The sequence below is a fragment of the Pongo pygmaeus genome, chromosome 2 (genome assembly GCF_028885625.2).
Source record: "Pongo pygmaeus isolate AG05252 chromosome 2, NHGRI_mPonPyg2-v2.0_pri, whole genome shotgun sequence".
Classification (NCBI taxonomy): Eukaryota; Metazoa; Chordata; class Mammalia; order Primates; family Hominidae; genus Pongo; species Pongo pygmaeus.
The window spans coordinates 118,818,960-118,845,594 of NC_085930.1; the positions used below are offsets into that span (position 1 = coordinate 118,818,960).

Consider the following 26,635-nt stretch of genomic DNA (forward strand, 5'->3'; position numbering starts at 1 on the left):
TCTTATTTATTAAACATTTTTTAAAACTGAAGAAATGATTAGCCAACTTAAGTGAATTCCATCTAACAATTCTTCATAAATTAGATTGCTTTTGTCTTTAAATTTCTACATTCTCACTTCAGCTAATCTAAACTACTTGGGGAACACTTTTAAAGTTTGTCCTCCTTTATCTTAAATGATGCCCTCAAGACCATAAAAAGAACCTGTGGTTTCAGCAGCACCTTCCTTTCTCTGTTAGGAGACTTCATGTCCCAGAATATGTAGCTCACTCAATGCTTTATTTATTTACGCTTCTTAGACATCTTCATTTCTATTAGTTTTAATTTTAATAGTACATAAATAAAAATAGGAACTTGACATCATGTAATCAAACTTCTTCAGCAAGTAACTGCTGATATCACTTCTGAGCTTATGGAAAAAGGAGACTAAGTTTGGTTATCTAGTGGCCTTGGCTTCATCAGTACTAAAATAGTTTTCTACTTCAGTTGAAAGACATCTAAGAGAAAGATAGCAATTAACATTTTTTGAGCTTTAATTCACGCTAGGCAAGGTAATAAGTTCTTTATACATATTAACTAAAATCTGAAACCATCTACCTCCCTATCTCCTTCCCCATACACAGCTTATTGTCTGTATTAGGATGGCTTTACTATTTCAGGATACTCTTCCCCAAGAAAAAACTTGATTGTTAATTACAGAAACTTCCACAATGACCCACCTACTTTCAATGAGAAGCATCATCAGGGGGTTTATTTTTCAAAATCCTACACTTTCTTATTCCACTCATTCTAAACAGTCTTATCATGACCCTTACCCCATCTTTATCAAATGCCTGCCTTAAACCAAACTTGAAATTATCCATAAATCTGACCTTGTCTTCCCTGTGATGAGACACTACCAAAGTTCTGTAGAGATAGTCTCCTTCCTTCCGTGTTGCAGGATCAATAAACTAAGTTATTTTTTTATTAAATTTAAAAAATACTTTATTTTTTATTTTCTTTGAGACAAAGTCTTGCTCTGTCGCCCAGACTGGAGTGCTATGGCATGATCTTGGCTCACTGCAACCTCTGCCTCCCGGGTTCAAGCAATTTTCCTGCCTCAGCCTCCCAGGTAGCTAGGATAACAGGCACGTGCCACCACGCCAGGCTGATTCTTTTGTATTTTTAGTAGAGATGGAGTTTCACCATTTTGACCAGGCTGGTCTCGAACTCCCCACCTCAGGTGATCCACCCACTTCATCCTCCCAAAGTGCTGGGATTACAGGCATGAGCAACCGCACCCTGCCTAAACTCAGTTTTGTCTTATCAACTAGTTGTGTTGATGTTATTTGAGGAACTGGTATTGGACAAACTCATTACATTCTCATAAAAACCCAAGATAGGCATTATTGAAATTATTCAATTTCAAGCTGAAAACATTATCCTAAGTGAACTAATACATGAACAGAAAACTAAATGTTCTTACTTATAAGTGGAATCTAAACATTGAATACACATGAATATAAAGATGGGAACAATAGACTGGGAACCACTAGATCAGAGAAGGAGGGAGCAGGGAGTGGGCTGAAGAACCATCTGTTGAGTATTGTGTACACTGCTTCCGTGGTGGGATCATTGGGACCCCAAGCCTCAGCATCATGCAATGTACCCATGTAGCAAACCTGCGTGTGTGCCCCTTAATCTACAATAAATGTTAAAATAATGTAAAAAGAAAAGAAATTTGCCTGAGGACATGGCACTAGTAAGTGATGTAGCCACAACTTAGACCCAGGTAATCTGGCCCTAGAATGTACCCTCCTAACCACTGTTAGGTTCCCTGTCACCATGCAACACAGCAAATCTGGAAGCAGCTAATTCCGCTCAGCTAAAACCAGCCAGTATTTTAGTATTTTAGAATCTTTGTTTCAAATTTCATCCCAATTCTTAAAATCTATTTTCCACTGCGTTGACCACAGAACTAGCAGAAAGACATTAAATCTAAATCGTGACAGTTAACTGGTGTGTCCAAATATTAATGCCATATGCTTTTCTTTGGCTGGAGAGGTCTGAAGATGTTTAACATCAGAGATGAAGGACTTTACCCACTCTCAGGCCTCCTCTGACGGCCCCTCCATTTGCTGGATCAACATTTCTATTTGTATCCACCTGCATCAATATCTTCATCACCAACATCCATTATCTCATTTTCCCTTAAAAATCTATGTAACTAGCATGAGGGCGGGGGTGTCCAGTAAAATCAGTTTTTTTGGCCATTTGGCTTAGTGTCCTGGATAACCTCAAGCTTGGCGTCTTTGTGGCCCATACTGAGGAAGATTCAGGGGATTGTCAAGGATTTGGGTTGCAAGGGAGGGGTCTGTACCCTGAACTTGCTATGAGCAAACACACATAGAAAACTTTAGGAAGAGGCTGTATCTATTATTTAGGAACACAGCAGCAAATTATGAGCTACACAGAATCATGGTGTATCTGCAGTGTTGATATGCTACATGGTGTACATGACATTTAGCAACTTGGTTTTTAACCACAGAAAATATAAAGCCTGTTTTTATGTATGTGGATATTGATGAAGCTTTTTCTTTGAAGTCAAGGTATGATGTGTCATTAGCATGAGTTATTAGGATCTGTTCTGGCGTAGTTGTACGAGTGTATTTCATTAGTGTTTTTTCTGTGGGTACTTATATAATTAAGAAATGTATATCGCCCGGGTGTGTTGGCTCATGCCTGTAATCTCAGCACTTTGAGAGGCCTAGGCGGGCAGATCATGAGGTCAGGAGATTGAGGCCATCCTCACCAACATGGTGAAACCCTGTTTCTACTAAAAATCCAAAAAAATTAGCTGGGCGTGGTGGCAGGCGCCTGTAGTCCCAGCTACTCGGGAGGCTGAGGCAGGAGAATCACTTGAACCCTGGAGGTGGAGGTTGCAGTGAGCCAAGATCGTGCCGTTGCACTCCAGCCTGGTGACAGAGTGAGACTCCATATTAAAAAAAAAGAAAAAAGAAAAAAGAAATGTATATTGTAAGATTTAGGAAAAGATACTGGAAGTTTATTCTGTGAAGTTGGAAGAATACTGGTCTTGAGAGGATAATTTCTGATTTGGGGCTAATAAATTTCTAGTGGAGAGAAAACACTGATCTAAGGAATGGATCTGATTCTTAATGTGATTTAATCTGAAATTTAGAATGATTATCTTTAATTCTTTTTTTCTGTTCTCATAATGGAATGTTTATCTTCATATTATTTTCTAGGTAGAATTCTTATTCTCAGTTCTAAATTTCTGAAGCTGAGTACTGAAGCATTCTGTAAGTTTTGAAATTGTCCCTATATAAATAAAAAAGTAAACACATTTACTTATTTAAGCTTCAAAAATTTATCAAATGACATTGTTTTCTGTTGTAAATGTGAAATTGTTATTAACTTATTAACTGTGTACAATTCATTGTGAATATATTGACGAATGTTATTTAAACACAAACTAACTACTGGTCATTCGCCCTAGAGAAATTGCTGCCCAAGATTACAAACAGGCATATAAAAGGAGATTCTTCCTAGAAGCGTTAGATGTAAGATACACGGGACAATGAAGAGAATGGATAAGTTAGACAAGGTTGGTGCACAGTATGGAATGCTCCACAGCAGTGGGAAGCAATATTCTAAAAGCATATGAAGCAACATAAATAAATTCTTAAGAACGTACTGAGGAGACAAGAGCCAAATAAAAAAACAAATCTGTAGGATTGATGGACCAGCTCTTCTTTGTATATCTGGTAGAATTCAGCTGTGAATCTCTCTGGTCCTGGGCTTTCTTTGGTTGGTAGGTGGTTAATTACTGACTCAATTCAGAATTCATTATCGGTCTGTTCAGGGATTCCGTTTCTTCCTGATCCAGTCTTGGGAGGGTGTACGTGTCGAGAAATTTATCTATTTCTTCTAGATTTTCTAGCTTATGTGCATAGAGGTGTTTATAACATTCTCTGATGGATGGTTTTATCTTTGTGGGGTCAGTGGTAATGTCCCCCTTATCATTTCTGATTGTGTTTATTTGAATCTTCTATCTTTTTTCTTTATTAGTCTAGCTAGTGGTCTATGTATTTTATTAATGTTTTTCAAAAAGCCAGCTTCTGAATTTGTTGATCTTCTGAATGAATTTTTGTGTCTCTATCTCCTTCAGCTCAGCTCTGATTTTGGTTATTTCCTGTCTTCTGCTAGTTTTGGGATTTGTTTGCTCTTGGTTCTCTAGTTCTTTTAGCTTTGATGTTAGGTTATTAACTTGAGATCTTTTAACTTTTTGATGTGGGCATTTAGTGCTATAAATTTCTGTCTTAACACTGCATTAGCCGTATCCCAGAGATTGTCATATGTTGTATCTTTGTTCTCATTAGTTTCAAAGAACTTCTTGATTTATGCCTTGGTGGAAAAGTTTAAGCATAGATTTACAAATGCAAACACAGACTTTTCAAAGATAAATATACAAGAACAAAAATCAGATTTATTGTTTTGGGTACTATATAGAAAAGGTGAAAAGGAGAATAGGGACCACAGATTAAAAGGTTAGAAAATTAAATTAAATAATTAAATTAAATTAAATAGGGCTTGCCTGCATTAGTGATAATGATGTTCCAGGAACAAAAGTATATAATTATTTCAATTATCTGGACCTAAGATCCTGAAACATTAAAATAAAATAATATAAAAGTAAAATTAAAAAAATAAAGTTCAAGTCAAATAAAACTCAACTCAAGTGAAATAGAAATAAACTAAACACAGTATGTATCTTAGGACAAACACTTCTCTGTAGAGTGATGGTATTTGGAGGTGAGACTTTGGGAGACAACTAGGTTTCGATAAAGTGTTGAGGGTAGAGACATAATGATGAGATTAGTACCTCATAAGAGGACAAAAACACCAGTGCTCTCTCTACCCTGTGAGGACACAGCAAGAAGCAGCCATCTGCAATCCTGGAAGAAAACACTCACCAGGGAGTCAAATTAGCTGGCACCTTAATCTTGGACTTTCCAGCCTCCAGAACTGTGAGAAAATTAGTTCCTTTTGTTTAAGCCACCCAGTCTAGGGTATTCCATTGTAGCAGCTTGAGCTTTGAGCTGACTAATACAATATCCATGCCTCTTTTTTTTTTTTTTTTTTCTTTCCAGTAAAGGGAAATGAGTGTCAGCAAACTTCCCTTGCCTAAAATTCCCTAACTAGGAAAAGCCAAGTTTGTTCCTAGGACTGGAGCTGTTGGACTCCTTGTCTTTGACCCTTTGCATTGACTGGCTATTCTCCAATATATTTTCAAGGACTTCTCATCTCCTGTGCAGTTCATTATTTAGTTACAGACTAAGATTCTCTGAAAGGTTCATCTGTGAAAGTGGAAAATGTGTGAAATTCCAGGCATGTGGTCTCACTCCCAATAAAAGATTCAGGTTAAATAAATATAAGAATACATAATTATTTATACCTTCTTGATCACTTTTAATTTGATGGATTTAAAAAGCTGAGAAAGGTTGATCAGGAAAAAAAATACTAAGTTTATCAGTATTTTATTCAAACAGCTACAAATTAGTCATAAAACATGAGGCTTGATGTAATGCTATAACCTCATGCAGAAAATAAAATAAGACAGTTTTATCAATAGGAATGAATCAAGCACTTTCTTTAGGAGCTGTTCCATAGGGGAATTATCTCTTCATAAAAAATATTTTCATAAACAAAAACATAGTGAGATAATTATGTCCCCCAACTCCATAGAATAAGCTAGTCCCAGGCTTGTTCTGCAAGGAGCAGGGAATTCTTTCATTGCAATGTGTCACTCAGTTTATGCAGCCACAAATAGATTGCATTGTTCTCCCTTTGGAATGCAAGGAGAATCAGGCTGATGGAAGGAACATTTCAGTGTGACCTCGTCTATGCAAGCATTGCTAAACTACTGGGACTAATTTTCTTTAGCTTCTGTCAGAATGCCAGGTATATAGTAATGAGGTTCCATGATACATAGCAAATAAAAGACTGGAGCTAATTTTTTGCTGCAGATTTTAAGGAAGGCTTGAACTAGTACATAAAAGCAAGCACATTTACAGTGAAAAAAAGGTCTGACATGTCTTTCAAAAAATGAAAACAAGTTAGGCATCCAATTCTTTTCACTTAAGTCTCCAAATAGCTTCATTCTTTGTTACCCACTCTGCTTAGCTATTTAGTTAAATAATCGTATTAAGTATTTATTAAATTGCATTTTCACTTTTAGCTGTGTGATTCAAGAGCATGTCTCTTTTGAAATCATAAACCCAGACTCTTTAATTAATTGGCCACTGCTTTTTTTTTCAAAGGTTTTATTTAGGTGGATACAGTAAGTAAGAGATTATATCAAATCAATATTAAATTTGAAATAATATGATGTGCGAATAACATAACCGTAATTTTCAGTTGCACAAACTTAATTTCTGAATTCTTATGCCTGATTTTAAAAGCTTGTTGTCATTTTGTCTTTGATAATCAGCCACCTCCCATACCTCACAGCAAATCTGAATCCAAGAAGCTACAAAAGGAGCTAGCTGGGATCTAGCAAATTGTCTCTGCGCCCCAAAGTAGTGAAATCTTCCAAAATACTTTTATCACCAAAAGCCTGAATTTCTATACCTATTGGGCTAGAGGATCTCACAGGATCCTCCTGCCTCCTACCTCTGAATTGTTACAGCTGGCCTATGCTCAAAAAGTCTTATTTGCCGTGGGTTGGTATCTTCCACTCTTTATAATATTTACATAAATTCTGCACCTGTTCCTCTCCCTTCTTTTCTTGAGGAATCAATTCTCATAAAATTCCCAACTACAGATTTCTGGTTCCTGTCATCTCCCACCATCCACCAAGGGCTGGGGGTGAACTAGGGTAACCTTTCTACTGTTATAGTTAGAAATAGGGACACAAGATTCAGATTGTCATGTGCAAATCATGGATCCCTTACTTGCTTGTTTAACTTCTCCATGCCTCAGTTTTCTCATCTCTAAAATCATGATAACAAATGTTTCAATTTACAGTGTTATGACAAATAAATAGAACAATAATGACAAAGAACATAGGAAAATACCTGCCATAGAGTAATTGCTTAATAAAAGAATAATGCTTTTAATCTACTCCTAAATGCCTTTGATTTGGGAAATTGTTTATCCTGAAATGTATGAATCCTTGGCACTATGTCCCCTCAAAAGTAAAATATCTATTGCATCATTTGTTAAACAAATATCAAAAGAAAGAAAAACGTTATCAAAAATCTCATAACTCATAAAATGATGTCATGTATCTTGTACTTCCATATTTGCTTGTGTTTTTTGTTTCTAGGTTGTCAAAAGTTTGCATCAATTTACCACTCACTATCAAAATTTGAGACATTTGAGCATTTTCGATATAGTTCAAACTTTGTTTCTGTTCGGTCCATGGAACTTTACTTCTAACATCATTTCAAGGGTATATTCCTTGTTCTTTCCACTACGTCATAAACTCATCTAAAATAAATGCTACGTTCTTCAACTTTTCTAATATCTGTCTCCAGTGAGTTGGGTATCAATTATTCTTACGAGCTTTTCAAACTGGATTGTGGGAAAAGTTCAGTGAAGTAGAACTGACTACTGCTAACATTACATTTAATGAGGAAATATAGCTGCATACTTGAAATCTGTAAACGACCTCTTTCTGAGAATCCTGTTATGCAGCCTTGTAGAGTTCTTCCTTCTTGGGTGAGCCATCCTAAGGCAATATATATATCTGTTTCGTAACAAGTAATTCTGTCTATAGAGATAACACATTGTTAAAGAAATAAAGACCCATTTCGCTACCAAAAAATATGAGAGTTGCATTTTTTTTTCATTGGTGATGAATCTAGAATACCATCCTGGCTGAAATATTGGAGCAACCATTTTTTGGCACATAAAAGGTGTATAAGTCGAAGAAACTTGTCAAAAGAGACTGTTTCCAGAAAGCAACATTTATTAAGTATCAATAATTTTCTAAATGTAATATTAAACATTGAATAAGAATAATGAATAAGACAGATCTCTGCCTTCATAAATATTTCAGTAGGGATGATGAGGCAAACATGATTGAGCATGAGAATCATTTATTGTTTGTGTAATGCAGTTCACCAATATTTATACTTGGCTTACTATGTACAAGGCATTGGCTTGGAATTTTGGATGCAAAAGTAATTAAGATTCAGTCCCTTTTTATCAAGGAGTTAGAGATCTAATAGAGGAGAAAGCCATAACAGGAAAAGACAACTGCCATCCTGATAATACTACTCTCTAATAATCTCCAAAACCTCAGCATGTGCTAGACATTCTGTTATGTCTTTACAGTAGGATTCTCATCTGTTGTGTGAGTCTGTCTTCTTGCTGCCTTGTATGTACAGTTGGACTCTGAGCCCCAGGAGTACGCAGCTACTGAAGATGTAACTTACTGGATTCAAAGGCCAAGAAGGAAGATACAGAAGCCTTCTAGTTTTTAATAACTTGAATTTTGGACTTATGCCCATATCATAAAAGTATCAAGATTCTGTGATTCTCTAAAAAATTCCTTTATAAAGTTGGATCACATAGAATGCATAAATTAACCTTTCTTACCCATTCTCTCAGCTCTCTCCCTTCAAAGAGGAGATATCTTGATGGAGAATCCATGCTGGTTGAAAAGAGATGACGTAAAATCCATGTGTTATCATATACTGTTTTTGTACCAGGTGACCCTCAAATGATTATAATTCAGTTAATTAGAAATCACTTCTTACCTAAACTCTATCAGAAAGTTAACATTAAAAGAATATGAGGAACTTATAGTTTATACTTTGGGTGTAGAGAAGTAAAAAGGCAATGCTCCCACCTTTAAAACAACGGAAATGCTGGATAAACTACAAGTTTATAACTTTTCTTATAACTATCAGATAGCTGAGGTTACAGGGCAGTCAAGATCTAGGGAAAGACTGGTGCTTACCAGAGACCCAAACAATGTCTTACATAAGGTCAGTGTAACCAGACAGTGGTGAGAAGAATTTTGGTTAATTATTACAAGCAGAAGTTTGCAGAAGCCAGGGGGACATCTGGTGACCACAACATTTGGGGAGTCTGCACCCTTTTGTAGGCTCTTTCTTCATGAATCCCACCTGATGTTTAGAGAAAAGACTGAACAGAGTCTTAATAAATCACCTTTTGTAGTACATATCTGGGGGATGGGAACCTCCACTTAACCCTCAACTGAAATTGGTTTTCCTTATTTCTCTTACAAAAAGAATACCTTAATCTAAATACTATAATCTTTGTCATGCTTATAAAAACTCATTGTAGTTAGGGCAGGAAAAAATAAACCTATCTCTGGTGGAGGGTCAGAAATGAGAACTGAACTCAGAAGGACAGCCAGAGGAGAAGGAGAAATACAGAAATGGGCCACACCTCCATGCCCAAAGGACACTATATCTGTCCAAGAACAAAAAGAAAGGGGTCTCTATCCTCTTAAACAGAAAAAGAGAAAACACTTTCCCATCATTACCTTTCAACTCTCACATAGCAAGCATGCAGTAACAAATAACATCAGAATACAGATGGGACACAGAGAGGAAGGTGAAGGCTAAGAGCTTGGGAAAAGATGCTCTCTGAGGAACAGCACAGAGAAGACCTGTAGCTGAGATTGGAGCTGACATTTGTCAAACCAGCCCCAACATTAAACATGAGTTATTACTAAAGGGAGTTGAAGCTGGTGGTTAACTGTGTGCAAACGTAAAAGCAGCCTACCAAAAACTAGCTCAATTCCTAACCAGATTTACTTGAAATCTCATACTAAAAAGTATGCCTATTTTCAGAGCTGATAACCCTTTCTCTCAGTCTCTACTATTCTACATAAGATTTTATTTCTGCTATTCAATGATATTTATGAGGCATACAAAAAGACAAGAAAAGAACAACAGTCTCAGGTGTGAATTAGATTTAGATACAAACACAGGCTGGAACTATTCATGAGGGAATTTAAAATTATGATGATCCATATGTTAAATGCTTTAATATAAATGTTGGCAAACTGGGATATCTGTACAAACTGAACCAACTGTGATATATCCACACAATGGTATACTATTCATCACTAAAAAGGAATAAAATATTCATTCATATAACAACATGGATGAATCCTAGATGCTTTTTGCTAAATGAAAGAAGACAGACCCAAAATGTTACATATTATATCATTCTATTTATATAACATTCTGGAAAATGAAACAAAACCATAAGGATGAGAAACAGGTCAGTGTTGCCAGTTGTTTCTAATTGTTGGATTGACTAGGAAGGAAGTACTTAAGGAAATTCTGCAGGATGTGGAACTTTATTTTTATAGGAAAGTTATGGTGCTTTTGTTGAAACTCATAAACATTTACATCACAAATATTGAATTTTAATATATGTACATTAAAAAATCAACCTATATGTGAGGGGGAACCTAAGCTGGACTGTGACAAATAAATCTTAACATATACAGAACTATTGCATGACCATACCGAAAAACCATACAGAAACTATTGCATAACCATAACCATGAGGAAGAAAGAAGATGACCTAATTAACTTTAGAAAAGAGTGTTTTGACTGGATGCTGTAAAGCTTAAGAGAAAAAAAGAACTGTACGTCAACATTGAGCACTACACGGTAAATTTCTTTTCATGGGTGTATGAGTTAGCAATTCTGAGCCATATTAGAATTGAGTGAGCATAGGAGCAAATATACTGTAGATAATGAGACCTAGGCTTCTCATTGTCAGAAAAAAGAAGTTATAAGAAAGGGGAAAGGCTAGAATGGATCTTCTGGCACTGCATAAAAATCAGATGTATGAGTACTAACTAATGTTTTCTTAAAAACATATAAAAGCACATAGATTTATAAATAAATATAGCTCTTTGTGTATACTTAGTATGCATATATGTGTGTATATATATATATATTTTTCTGTGTCCAATGAGTGAGTTTAGAAGCGATGACTCTCCATTATTGAAGAGTATACTTAGTAAATGGATCTTGGGTTATATGTATCATTCTTTAACAATGGAGCAAGAGATTATTTGAGAAGTAATTGATTCCAGGATTGGGGTGGGAAAAATCCAAGATGAGTTTAGAGCATCTTTAGATGCCAGGAAACAATTATAAAGGAAAAAAAGAAAGAAGACAAGGAGGAGGGAGGTTGGGAGGGAGGCAGAGAGAGAGGAAGGAAGGAAAGAGGGAAGGAAGGAATGAGGGAGGGAAGGAAAGAAGGAAGGAGGGAGGGAGGGAAGGAGGGAAGGAAGGAAGGAGGGAGGGAGGGAGGGAAGGAAGGAGGGAGGGAAAGAAAGAGGGAAGGAAGAAGGAAGGAAGGAAAGAGGGAGGGAAGGAAAGAGGGAAGGAAGAAGGAAGGAAGGAAGAAGGGAGGGAGGGAGGGAGGGAGGAAAGGAGGGAGGGAGGGAGGAAATGGGGTATGTCAAACAAAACAAAGCACAAGAGTAAGCCTGAAAGAGTTTCCAATGGCCAAACATGAAGTCATTTGAGGGGAACATATATGGTAGAATGAGATTATAGCCAAAGAAAAAAAGTCCATCAGCTTATACTTTTGTAAATGAATACATAAATAAGAAGGAACAGCTCATCCTGAGGTATAATTTCAAGTATTAAATGTAGACAAAATGTAAAAAAAGAAAATCAACATTAACCATTAGAACACTATAATGATAACTAATTGCTTCAGTCAAGATCCACCAATGAATACTAAAATTAAATACATAAAAGTGTAAGAAAAAAGAGGATATTTGTAGTCTCAAAATATCTCATCCCAATATTTATTTATTACAATGGGAAAAATTGGAGCTCAATCGTGAATTACGTCAGATTTTACCTTAACCAAGTAATCAAGGTTAACATTACCAGGAGTGAGACATACCAACACAACATAGCCACTGATACAATGCACTCAGAAAAGCATATCATGTCTGTGGTATTCATCATAATAATGCATAACCTCAGTCTAATCATGACAACTCCAAACTGAGGGTAATTCAGTAAAATAACTTATCTGTTCTCTGCAAAAGTGTCAAAGTCATAAAAGACAAGACTGAAAAATAGTCACAGTTTGGAGAACGCCAAGAAGACATAACAAGTAAACACAGTGCAACTTCTAAGAAAGATTATTGTTAATAATATTCCAGTGTTTTTTCACTTTGCATAACTATACTATGGCTATGCAAGATACGAACATGACAGGAAAATGGGTGAAGGGCACACAAAAGCTCTGTATTATTTTTGGAACTTTTCTGTAAGTATAAATTTATCTCAAAATAAAAAGTTTAAAGAAAAAGAATGTTGGACCAAACCCAGCTCATGTGGGAGTTTAGCCTTTTAACTTTACTCAAAAGTAAGTGCTGGACTTAATATCAGAGTTTTCTGACTTTTCATTTCACATCCATTATCTCATGTAATCCCAAAAATAATTATATGAGGTAAGCACTATCGTAAATCCTACTATATAGACATAAAACTGAAGTCATGAGATACTAAATTAACTGCCCATAGTTCACAACTAATAAGAAACAGAGTGGTAGAGTTAACCCAACAGTCTGACTCGAGAGCCTTACAACTATACCACTCTCACAGTCATTGTAATAATTAAGTATGAGCTGCCACTAATGGGATCTCTTCATTACCAAGCATTTTGATTAGCCAGAGACACCTGGTTATTTGGAGGTAACTGGGGATATGAGGATTATAGAAAGATTCATAAATTAGCCATTATATAGTCCAATAACTATAGTTCTCACAGGAATCATAATGTTAAGAAGAGACTAATTTTGGTTTAATGTGCCTTTGCTGTCTACCCAAAACAAGACAAAACTTTTGAAACATATAATTAGCTTCATTGAGGCTAAAAGGCTATCCCAATTTTGCAATATGTACTAACACTATCCCTTGCCTCATTTAAAAATAAAATTAAGATTATATATATGTATACAAGATTTTTTGTTGTATTTATTTTTAAGCGTTCTATTTTTTTATTTGTTTCTGAATATATATTAGTTGACATGATTATGGATTCAAATAAAAAGACTTTGGTTCTAGTTAAATATAGAAGTAAAAACATGTATGTTAAGAATGTATACATTTGCAAGTCAGTTCTCTATGAAATTATAATAATATTTGTGCTACCTTTCACAAAGAAGTATCAAACAAACTTTCAAAATGTATATGAGGCTCCAAGTATACATCAAGTTGTAAGTTTTATTCAAATAGAAAACCGCAAAAAAGCTGATGTGATTCACCTACAGGGCAAATTGAAAATGGCATTTTTAAGTTATGCTTTAATAATGGCTTGTATCTCCAAATGAAATTTGAATTGTGATTTAACACAAAATCAATGCTTAAAAATATTCGTTGGTTAAATCAATCAATCAATAAATGGCTTTTGCAATGTTAACCCATCATTATTTAGAAATGTCCCAGAAGGTAAGAGTCAATGCATGAGGTAAACATGCAAAAAAAAAGCAAACTTTTCTTGGAATTGAAGATTTTGATCCAAACAAATTCATGAAGTTTTTGCTCATTTATAGATCACTGCTAATCCATGAGTTAAGTTGATACATTAATGTGGGTCTGTAAATCAAATTGATATTCTCAGCCAGGACTTCTTAATCTGTTCAATCTTGTGACCAAGCCCTCCCTTTTGCCTCCTGATTGGCTACTGCTGAACATATTGGCAGTAATTTACTGGACAATGAAATAAATCTATTGATTTATTGAATGATGTATTGAACTTTATTTTCTCAGGCCAGATGCCTTTTTGAATCTCCACATTTTTTCACATGGCAGTATAGTGAGAGCACTTTTATTTCCTTACGTGAGAGATACCTAGTATTCCTTCCCATAGCTATCAGTGTACTTTCACGATAGCATGTTAAAAGTTGAGAGGGGAAGGAATTACTTTGATTAATTTTATTAAAGTCCCACTGATTGGAAGGCCTTTGTTATGCAGAATTCCATTAAATCCTGTGACAAAATCTTGGATAGTGATAATAAATTCCATTTTAAAATTCATTTTAAATGAGGTAAACAAGATTCTTAGAGTTAAATAACTTTATACCAAGGCCAAAGAGGCTAACTCAGAATTGAAAATCTTGCTCTTTCTCTCTCTCTCTTTTTTTTTTTTTTTGAGTTAGCTGTGTTTGAACATTAAAAATATATATATGATGTTCATAGGGAAGGTACACAAAATAACTGTTCAGCAGAATGGATTATCCACAATGTGAATACACTTTGTAACCACAATCTAGGTGATAAAAGGGAATATAGCCAGTACTCCAGACGATGCCTCCTACCTGTGTCATGTCCACATCATCATTTCCCTTCTCTTTTCCCCAAAGTAGTTTTATATATTGACTTCAAACATAATTTGTTTGTGCCTGCCTATATAAATTATACTACAAGAATACACATATGCACGCATATAACCTCATGTATGAAATACAGCCGTCCATTGGTATTTGTGAGAAATTGGTTTCAGGAACCCCTGCAGATACGAAAATTTACAGATGCTCAAGTATCTTATGTAAAATGGCATTGTATTTGCATATAAGCTATATACAATCTTCCATATACTTTATCTCTAGATTACTTATAATGTGTAATGCAATGTAAATACTATATAAATAGTTGTTATGCTGTATTTGTTAAGAAATAATGACAAGAAAAACAAGTATGTACATGTTCAGTACAGATGCAACCATTCTTTTTTTTTAATATTTTTGATCTGCAGTTGTTTAATCCACAGATGTGAAAACCTTGGATAGGAAAGGCCAACTGTATGTTTATATGTGAGTTAATTTATTATAGCCTATGAAATTTGTCCATATTTTTACATGTATTTGTAGTTCATTCATTTTCATTGTTCTGTAATATTCCAATGCACAGATATACCAAAATTTATTTATCTATTACACCACTAATAGGAATTTGGGTAGTTTCTAAGTTTTAGCTGTTAAAATCATACTGCTGTGCTCAATTTTGTAAATGCCTCTTTCTGAATATAAAAGTATGATTTTTCATACACCATGATTGCTTAGGTTTTGGACAACCATGGGTTTTTAAAATAAATTTATATAGTTGTTGTTTTATCACCTTCCCCACACCCATTTTGTAATGCAGACCATGCTATTAGTTTTTGGTCTCTGAGCAAAAACACAAGCTGAATTAAGGAAAGTAGGTCCTTAGCTTCTTTTAGCTTTTCATCCTTCCATGAAAAGCATTCAGGAAGAATTTTTTCTCCTTGTAAGTAAGCTCATCTTTACTCCAGTCTAGAATTCCACAAAAACTGTTTTGGAAAAATTACATGCTATTTAAATATAAATTATTATCATCTAACAAGTCAAATTTAAAAGGATTTGCTTTCAACTTGATCTTGCTTCTCTTCAAATGTGTTGCTAAGTTGGGTCATATTTGATGTAGACGTGAATAAACTGACAATTAAAGGCCTGTGTCTTTATCAAGAAAATTATAAATATACGGTAAAAGTTTTTTAATACTAATTTATTATTGACAATTATTGGGACCTTCTCTCTTAATATTACTGTAAAGAGCTGGAATAAGAAGAAAAAACACTTTTACTGATAAGAAAACCTCAGCTTCTATCCCTGAATTGTACTTAACGCAAAATGACTCTACATCCTACAGAGGGAATCAGAGTGAATAACATGCTTCTGTAAGAGCTAATTGAGCAAATCACCAGTGAATTGTATACAATCAAATATTATTGATTTCTAATTAGCCATGTGGCAACATCAGTCTCTTCAACTGTATCTGGAAAAAAACTAGAAAATATAATTGTTTCCTCATTGAAAGTGTACAATACAGGAAAGACACTACAGAGAACGACTGTTTTCAAGGCTTGTATAAAATCCTGGGTGATCAAATAATTTATGTGTGGCTCAGTTTCTGAGTTGAGGTTAGTGGTACAATGACAATTTCTGAGGAAAAGCAATTCCTTAGTTTTAGAATGTCTTATACTGGAATTCTAAAAATAGTGTTTTATAATATACTCCAAGAAAAAAATATTTGAGGACAAATACATTTGTTAAATTTTGTCTATAGAGTCCCTTGCAAATCTACACATCTTCTTTAACATAACAAACAGTATTGGAAGTACTGAAGCAAAGAAGCCAAGTTCACATCTGTGCTTGACTGATACATGAAGACATTAATTTATGTCAGATTCTGTTAGCTATAAGGTATTTCCATATAAAATGATGATATTCTTCCTCTTATTCCACCCCACTCTTTCCTTTCTCAAAGGTGAATTGGGGTTTTCTTTTACATGGTTCAGATTCTTAATAATTCCAAGATTTAGTTTCATCTGTATTTGTCCTGGGCCACCCTGGAGGAAGAATTAATGAAGGTTGGTTGGGAGATTGAAAATAGAGAAGTACCCAACTGTATGAAAGAGCCTAACCTCACGGAGAAGCAGGTGTTGGTAATGACTACTTTAAGAACTGCTGACAGTAATAGGGAGAACTACTGAAAGCAGATGTCTCTGCCTATTTATCTAGGAGAGCAGTAGTAACAAGAAAAATTAAGGTCTAGCTCTTGACAGAGGTGTGGGAAGCTAGAGGATCAGTGACCACGTCAAGGTAAAGTCCAGAAACTTTGTTGGGTCACAGAAGCATATGGGTTTCTGGTAAATCCACAGTAACAAGAATGACAACTTTAAAAATGACTGAAATTAGATTCCCTGCCAGTTTTAGCAAGTGAAAGCCAAGGCAAACTTAATCTGATCTGGGACGGATAAGACTCAAGGTAGACGTGATATCAATGACCTTCCCTGTACATATCTCAGGTGTTCTTTCATCTGAGAAGATATTTCTCGTTTTGCCACATTTCCTTTCTTGCTTTATTGCATTTTCTTCCCCATTCTGAGGCTCCTTTCATTTTTTTTAATTTATGTTATAGGTATTTGGTATAAATGTTTGCCTATGCGTGTGTCTTTGAAAACCATACAGTGTTGTTTTAAATATGAGTGTGTGTGTTGTAATTTCATGTATATGTTTTTGCACTATAAATCTTGTTCATATTCATACTTTTTACTCAAAAATATGCTTTTAGAATTCATTCTTATTATTATCTATACCTATAATTTGCTTTTGACTATTGCAGAGTATTCCATAAATTCATCTATCATACTTTATATTTCCATTGCCCTAGGCAGATTCCACCTCCCTGCCCACCAATATACAAAGCAATGTATATTATTTGTAATATATGTTACAAATAATGTAATGAGGAAAATCTTTATGCCTGTCCCTAAAGGGGACAAAATCAACATATTTGATTTTGTGTGGAGTGAAATCTCAGGTGACAGGTCAAACAAGTATTTAATGTTACTAAGCACTTGCAACATCACTAAGGGACTAACATCAGAAGTCAACCAAAAGTTCCTATTTCCCACTATCTTATAAATATTTGCAATAACTGAAGTTTAATGTTTATAATCTGATGTTTAATTATTTCATTAGTATTCCTTTGATTAATATTGAAAGAGAGAAAGCTTTTACTTGCCATTCAGAGTTCCACCTCTCTAAATTGTCTAGTACCATCTGTGGATGGGGTTGTTGAGGTGAGGGGATTAAGGTGAGGATGTCAGTCTGTGTGTATTCCCCTTTCCTCATCACAATTTTTAATATTTCCCTGAATATTCTATGTATTAATCAATTGTTCCTGTATGTTTTCTGTGTTGGATTTCTTTAAGAACTTATTCTCCACTCTGAGGTCCTACAGATAATTCCTAACATTTTTATTCTATTAGCTCTGTCGTTTTAGCCCTGTGTTTTTATTGTGTGAGGTAGGTATGAAAGTATACTTTTATTAGTATATTTACTCAGTTTTCTTAATATCTCTATTAAATCATCTATTGTTTAGCCACAGTTTGTGCAGTGAACTCTCTCATATATCCATTTCACCGTATGCATATTTTAGGGGTTCTCTATTTTTTTCCATCGGTCTATTTTTTGTTACTACACTAATACCATCCATTTTAGGTATTTTGGCCTATAGAATGCCTTTAATGTTGAAATAATGAGTTCCCTCTTCATGTTTTATTACTCCTTGAATATTTGATAGAAAAAATTTTTGTCATATCTATGACATATGGGGCCTTTGTATGTGTATATGAGGAAAAGATTGTAATTTTTAATATTTAATTTTCTATTGAAATTATCTATTATCAGAACATTTTATATTTTTCATTTAGATTTTAAAACATTAGCATATAGGTATTGATAGTGATATTTTACTATTTTTCCAATACTTGCATTTTACCATTTTCATTCTCTCATCTTTTTTGTTTGCTCAGTCTCTTCAGAGATGTGTACATCTTATGATATTTTTAAAGAACCAGCATATGGCACTGACTTGTTTTCTTTAACACTCAAGAGTATTCCTTTTTGTCCCTTAAAAATGTTGCCATTAAAATCTATTTAGTTTCATATTAAAACTGCTCAGCCAAAATTTGTAGTTATATTTTTCTGACACAACTTTTTCTTATTTTAACTTTTCTGTACTATTATTTTAAATATATGTCTTTGGATCTGATTTTATTGGATCCTTTTATATCCATCTTTTGATTAGTGAGTTAATCCCATTTACATCTATAATAACTAATTAACTTGAATCTATTTTAGACATTTTATTTTGTTTTGGATTTGCTCATAATGACTTTTATGGGTCACTTTTTCTCCTGTTTTTCCTTCCACTGTCAGGGTTGAATTCATTCTCGTGATTTAGATCCATACTTCGTACTTTTATACATACTTATATATATTTATCAAGACTCTCAATACTTATTTCTTTTTCCAACATAGAATTCAAAGTTCAAAATAATTATTTCCAAATTTCCTCATATCATACCCACTAGGACATCTTATTTACACCCTGGCATAAATGTGTAAAGTTATTCCCAGACAGAACTGAAGATAAAACAGTCAGGAACACTGGCTACAACAGGCCCTGCCACCTCTGCTGTCAGGCAGAAAATATGAATATCTCAGGCAAATGCCAACCATTCAGGCATACCAATGGGCCACTCACTATTTTAACATGCTCTCACTTCTACAGGAAATCTTTAAAGACCCTATGTTCTTTTTGCTTCATGAATCTCTATTCTTCCTAATATATCACTAAAAACGTAGGCCCAGTAAAGGCTTATTTGTTGGCTGAATTTTCTCCTTGGGTATTTTATTCCCATCAGAACAACAGCTGTGTAAAAATAATAGCTAGACCATCAGTTTCTCCTATGAAAGTCATGAAAGTTAGACCTTTAGCATAGAGATTTGGGGAGAATTCAGAGAGTTACAATGTAAAACATGTTATTTCAGGTACATAGTATGAAACCAATTCATTTATCATGCAATCCACCTACTTGTATTCCTTTTAGCACCTGAAAGACCATAAACATCAGAGTGTCTAATAAACATTTATTGAAAAAGTAATTTCCCCTTGACTATTCATGTCAAACCCATCCTTTAGAAAAGATCAAATAAACTGAATCTCTTTCTAATGTCATATGTCAACTTTGAGACTCTTTGCCTTCACCACTATACCAAAGGGGCAAATTGTAGTATTTTAAAACTATCATTCCTTTACTATTAAAAAAGAAAACACTGCCATTGATGTGACAAATGAAAAATAATGATTAGTCAGCTCCTTCCTTCTTTTGGATGTTCTAGCTATTATAGTCAATGACCTTCATTGGATCACGCTTCACCAAAGTTGGTGTCTTTATTATAACTTAGGGGCTGGGCACAGTGGCTCATGCCTATAATCCCAGCATTTTGGGAGGCCAAGTCAGGCAGATTACTAGAGGTCAGGAATTTGAGACCAGCCTGGCCAACATGTAGAAATACCATCTGTACTAAAAATACAAAAAATTAGCCAAGTGTGGTGGTGCACGTCTGTAGTCCCAGCTACTTGAGAGGCTGAGGCAGGAGAATCACTTGAACCCAGGAGGCAGAAGTTGCAGTGAGCTGAGATCACACCACTGCATTCCAGCTTGGGCAACAGAGTAAGACTCCATCTCAACAAAAATAAAAATAAATATATAACTTAGGTTATATTTTCCTTTCATTAAAAAAAAAATTCTACTAGAGCTACTCCAGATGAAACTGGAGATAATATATATATTATCTCATCTTCCTTTTCTGTCAAAGAAGATGCTTGACAGAAAAATTACACTCAGTGTAGAATAACACAAAGAATTCCAGATGTCTATTCACAGATCATGGGTGGACTTATATGTAAGTGCTAAACTATGTGTATAAGCATATTCATTCCCACAGAAAGACACATGCTGTTAATGCATATTGTTAAGTGAAAAAATAAGGTTTCAAAAAAAGGATAGAAAGTCTTATCACATTTTTATTGTGAGTATATAATTGTGAAAAGATTTAATCATACCAAAACAGAGTTGAACTAAGTGGAATGTATTAGTCTGTTCTCACACTGCTAATAAAGACATACCCAAGACTGGTTAATTTATAAAGAAAAGGAGGTTTAATGGACTCACAGTTCCACATGGCTGGGGAGGCCTCATAATCATGATGGAAGGTGAAGGGGGAGTAAAGGCACATCTTCCATGGCGGTGGGCAAGAAAGCTTGTGCAGTGGAACTCCCATCTATAAACCCATCAGATCTCCTGAGACTTATTCACTACCACAAGGACATTATGGAGGAAACATCCCCTTTGATTCTATTATCTCTACCTGGCCCCACCCTGGACATGTGGGGATTATTATAATTCAAGGTGAGATTTGGGTGGAGAAACAGCCAAATCATGTTGTTTTGCTCCTGGCCCCTCCCAAATCTCATGTCCTCAAATTTCAAAACGAATCATGCCTTTCCAACAGTCCCCCAAAGTCTTAACTCATTTTAGCATGAACTCAAAAGTCCACAGTCCAAAGTCTCACTTAAGACAAAGCAGGTCCCTTCCACCTATAAGCCTGAATAATCAAAAGCAAGTTACTTACTTCCCAGATACAATGGGGTACAGGCATTGGGTAAATACACCCATTCCAAATGAGAAAAATTGGCCAAAACAAAGGGGCTACAGGCCTCATACAAATCTAAAATCCAATAGGCAGCCATTAAACCTTAAAGATCCAAAATGATCTCCTTTGACTCCATGTCTCACACCCAGGTCATGTTGATACAAGAGGTGGGGTCCCCAGCCTCAGAAAGCTCTGCCCTTGTGGCTTTGCAGGATACAGCTCCACTCCTGGCTGTTTTCATGGGCTGGTGTTAAGTGTCTGTGGCTTTTCCAGGCACACGATGCAAGCTGTCAGTGAGTCTACCATTCTAGGATGTGCAGGATTGTGGCCTTCTTCTCAGAGCTCCACCAGGCAGTGCCCCAGTGGAGGCTGTGTGTGAAGAGTCCAACCCCACATTTCCCTTCTACATTGCCCTAGCAAAGGTTCTCCATGAAGGCCCTGCCCCTGCAGCAAACTTCTCCCTGGACATCCAGGCATTTCCATACATTCTCTGAAATTTAGTCAGGGAGTCCCAAACCTCAGTTCTTAACTTCTATGCACCCATAGGCCCAACACCATGTGAAAGCCACCAAGGTTTGGAGCTTGCATCCTCTTAAGCAGTGGCCTGAGCTGTACCTTGGCCCTTTTAAGCCACTGCTAGAGCTGAAACAGCTGGGACGCAGGGCACCATGTCCTGAGGCTGCATAGAGCAGAGGGCCCATGGGCCCAGCACATGAAACTGTTTTTCCCTCCTATACCTCCAGACCTGTGATGGGAGGGGCTGCCATAAAGGTCTCTGACATGCCCTGGAGACATTTTCTCCATTGTCTTGATGATTAGCATTTGGTTCCTCATTACTTGTGCAAATTTCTGTAGCCCGCTTGAATTTCTCCTCAAAGAATGGATTTTTCTTTTCCACTGCATCATCAGGCTGCAAATTTTCCAATATTTTATGTTCTGTCACCTCTTGAATGCTTTGCCACTTAGAAATTTCTTCCACCAGGTACTCTAAATCATCTCTCTCAAGTTCCAAGTTCCACAGATCTCTAGGGCAGGGGCAAAATGCCACCAGTCTTTTTGCATAGCAAGAGTGACTTTTACTCCAGTTCCCAACAAGTTCCTATGTCCATCAGAGATCACCTCAGCCTGGATTTTTATTGTCCATATCACTATCAGCATTTGAGGGCATTCAACAAGTCTCTAGGAAGTTCCAAACTTTCCCACATCTTCCTGCCTTCTGAGCCTTCCAAGTCTCTATGAAGTTTCAAACTTTCCCACATTTTCCTGTCTTGTTCTGAGCCCTCCAAACTGTCCCAATGTCTGCCTATTACCCAGTTCCAAAGTTGCTTCCACATTTTCAGACATCTTTGCAGCAGTGCCCCACTACCTGGTACTAACTTACGGTATTAGTCTGCTCTCATGCTGCTAATAAAGACATACTGAAGACTGGGTAATTTATAAAGAAAAAGAGTTTTAATGGACTCACAGTTCCACATCATGGGGGAGGCCTCACAATCATGGCACTTCAAAGGTGAAGGAGGAGTAACAGCACATCTTACATGGCGGCAGGCAAGAGAGCTTGTGCAGGGGAACTCCCATTTATAAAACCATGAGATCTCCTGAGACTTATTCACTACCACGGGAACAGTGTGGGGGAAACAGCCAAGCCCCCATAATTCATTTATCTTCACCTGGCCCCACCCTTGATATGTGGGAATTATTACAATTCAAGGTAAGATTTGGGTGGGGACACAGCCAAACCATATAATGGGGACATGTATGATTTTAATTATCTTTTCTCTTTTAGGCAATTTCAACATTTTTCTACACTATTAATATGTATCATAGTGTATTAGTTATCTATTGCTGTGTAACAATCATCCCCAAACTGAGTTACCTAAAACAATAATTATATTGCTCACAGTTCTATGTGTCAGCTGGGCAATTCTGGTTATCTAGGCTGGCTTGGATGATCGTGACTGGAATCATCAATTGTACGCTGTCTGCTGACAGATTGATTGAGCCTCCCTGGTCTAAGACAGCTTCAGGCACATGCTGGATGGTTGGATGGGCACCAGGTACACCTGGTCAGCACATCTCTCATTGTGCAGCAGGTGGCCCAGGCTTTTTTCACATGGCAGATGGAGAGTTTTGAGAGAGAGTAAAGCCTAGTATCAAAATTGGTACAAAGTTATTTCTCCCACATTCTATTTGTCAAAGCAAATCACAGCCAGCCCAAACTCAAGAGATAGAGAGATAGACTCTACCTCTTTATGAGAGGAACTTTAATCACATTTCAAAGGATTATGCTTATTGGGAATTATATAAATGTGGTCACTTTTGCAAATAATTGGCCACACTCACCTAAATTTATACAAATTGAAAATGATAAAAATAGTAAAACAAGCAGTGTTTCTTGCATCTCAATCCCCTACTGACCTGCAGAAAATAGCTGCTTTGCCATGTTGCAGGTCCATAAATATTCTCTAATGATGAGGTGAAGATGAGGGTGAACATTAATAGTACCCTTGCTTTGCTAGGATGTTCATCCTACTCTCATATACAGCAAATTCAGGCAATATTTATGTGTTTTTGAAATGCAAATTTTAGATTAAATATAACAGATGTTTCCCTATCTGTTAAAGACATTACTATCAACTAAAACATTCAGGGGTTCAAAAGCCTAGATTCATTCCCCCCCTTGACCCATTGTCCTGTTATTAATCCCATAGTTACTACATTTGCAATTACTCTAATACCCATACTCTCATTTTTCTCCTGATTGTCATTACTTTGGCAGAGACCTTTATCACCTCTCCTACTGACTTACTGAAAAAACCACTTGACTTGCCTCTTCAAGTCCAATGTAACCCATTCAATCTACCACATTTTTCTCTGCCTTATTTATTTTCCCATGGCACACTCTGATCGTATTATTGTTCTACCTGAAACTTTTAATTGCTCCCTGGGTAGTACTGAATGCAGTTCAAATTCCTCAACATTGGTGTACAATTCTTTTAGAGCTTTGTTGAAAAGCTGAGCAAATTATATAAACTTTATTAATCTTAGTTATCTCCTCTGTAAAGTGAGGTTATAATATTAACTACCCACTTATGTTTCTCTAAAGGCTAAATAGGATAATATATATAAAATATAGTATCTGAGGATTATAATGTGCTCTTTATAAATGTCATGTATTATTTTTGTTTATACACTTTTTACTCCAGCCCCTAATGCATATTTTGAATATGTTTTTCTACATATGTCAATGATCATAGAGCCCTTCTCTCTGAAATGTCATCCTCCCACCTCTTTTTGTCAATCAAGATGGTAGCTATTTTATTTCATGTTTTACAGTTAATTCTCCTTGTGTTTGTGTAATACACACACCTTTCTTAGAATTCTTGTTACTGTGAATGGTATTTAATAAGTCTGTTAAACTGCTATGTAACTAAGGATAGATTAATCAGCTGGAATAAACTAACTGAAAGAAACCTACAATTAATTAGCCTTTTCCTTTAGCATGGACTCACTTGTATAGAGAAGTTTGACATGCCTGTGTAGCCCTAGCTTTTTTTTCTCACACATTAGATGACTCATCCTTCTGGAAAGCAATGATCCCCATCTCTGCTGGGTTCCTGAGTGTGTCCAAGGTCTTTTATTTTACAGTCTTTCTAACTATATCAACCTATTTACCCCTCTGAGCCTACCACACATTACCAGTGATTGATCAAGAATATATATCCTAGGTCATATGTTAGTTTTTTTGTTTGTTTCTTTGTTTGTTTGTTTTGAGACAGAGTCTAGATCTGTCTCCCAGGCTGGAGTGCAGTGGTGCGAACTCAGCTCACAGTAACTCCCACCTCCCTGGTTCAAGCAATTCTCCCACCTCAGCTGCTTGAGTAGCTGGGACTATAGGCGAGCACCACCACACCAGGCTAATTTTTGTACTTTTAGTAGAGACGGAGTTTCACCATGTTAGCCATGCTGGTCTTGAACTCCTGGCCTTAAATGATCCGCCTGCCTCGGCCTCCCAAAGTGCTGGGATTATAGGCATAAGCCACCACAACCAGCCTATTTTTAATTTATTTATTAAACTTCGTACTGGTTTCCATAAGGACTACACAAATCTACATTCTTACAAACAGTGTACTAGGTTTCCCTTTTCTTCAAATCTTCATCAACATTTGTTGTCTCTTGTCTTTCTGATAATAGCCATCCTAAAAGCTGCGTGGTGCTATCTCAGTAGCTTTAATTTGCATCTCCCTGATGATTACCGATGTTGAGCATCTTTTTATATATCTATTGATCCCTTTTAATGTCTTCATTATAAACTTCAAATATACACAATAAAATGTTTATTTAAGTTTTATTTCAATAGTTTTCAGAGTTACAAGTGTTTTTTTGTTGTGTGAATGAATTTTATAGTGGTGAATTCTGAAATTTTAGTGCACCCATCACCTGAGTAGTGTATATTGTACCTAATATGTAGTCTAGCCTTCCTCCCACCCTCTCACTTCTATGTCTCTAAAGTCTATTATATCACTCTGTGTGCCTTTGGGTTCTCATAGCTTAGCTCCCACTTGTGAGGGAGAACATACAGATTTTTGGTTTTCCACTCCTGAGTTACTTCACTTAGAATAATGACCTCCACCTCCATCCAAGTTGGTGCAAAAGACATTATTTCATTCCTTTTTGTGGCTGAGTAGTATTCCATGGTGTATTTATACAAAACTGTATTTATCCACTCATTAGACAATGGGCACTTAGGTTGGTTTCACATCTTTAAAATTGTAAATTGTGCTACTATAAACACACACGTGCAGGTGTCTTTTTCATATAATGACTTATTTTCCTTTAGGGAGCTACCCAGTAATGGGGTTGCTGGATTGAATGGCAGATCTATTTTTATTTCTTTAAGGATTCTCTATACTGTTTTTCATGGAGGTTGTACTAATTGACATTCCCACCACACCAGCAATGTATAAGCATCCCCTTTTCCCCACATCCATGCCCACATCTATTGTTTTTTGACTTTTTAAAAATGACCATTCTTGCAGGAGTAAGAGGAGGTTTTAATTTGCATTTCCCTGATTAGTGATGTTGAGCATTTTTTCATATGTTTATTGGCCATTTGTATATCTTATTTTGATAAATGTCTCTTCATGTCCTTTCCCCGCTCTTTGATGGGATGATTTGGTTTTTTTTCTTGCTGATTTCTTTAAGTTCCTCATGGATTCTGGACACTATTCCTTTGTCAGGTGCATAGTCTGCAAAATTTTCTCCCATACTGTGGGTTTTCTGTTTACTTTGATTATTATTTATTTTGTTGTGTAGAAGCTTTCTAGTATAATTAGGTCCCATTTGTTTATTTTTGTTTTTGTTACATTTGTTTTTGGGGTCTTAGTCATGAATTCTTTGCCTAGGCTGATGTCTAGAAGAGTTTTTCCAATGTTGTGTTCTAGAATTTTTATGGTTTCAGGTGTTAGATTTAAGTCTTTGATACATCTTGAGTTGATTTTTTCATAAGGTAAAAGACATGCATCCAGTTTCATTCTTCTATATGTGGCTTGCCAGTTTTCCCAGCACCTTTATTAAA

At 35.9% G+C, this 26,635-nt stretch overlaps 1 long non-coding RNA gene across 1 annotated transcript in view; it reads left to right on the plus strand.

Moving 5' to 3' along the window:
• Nucleotides 1–26,635, plus strand: part of LOC134739125 (uncharacterized) — a 542,148-nt gene that overhangs the window by 455,766 nt on the left and 59,747 nt on the right. The window lies entirely within an intron of this gene.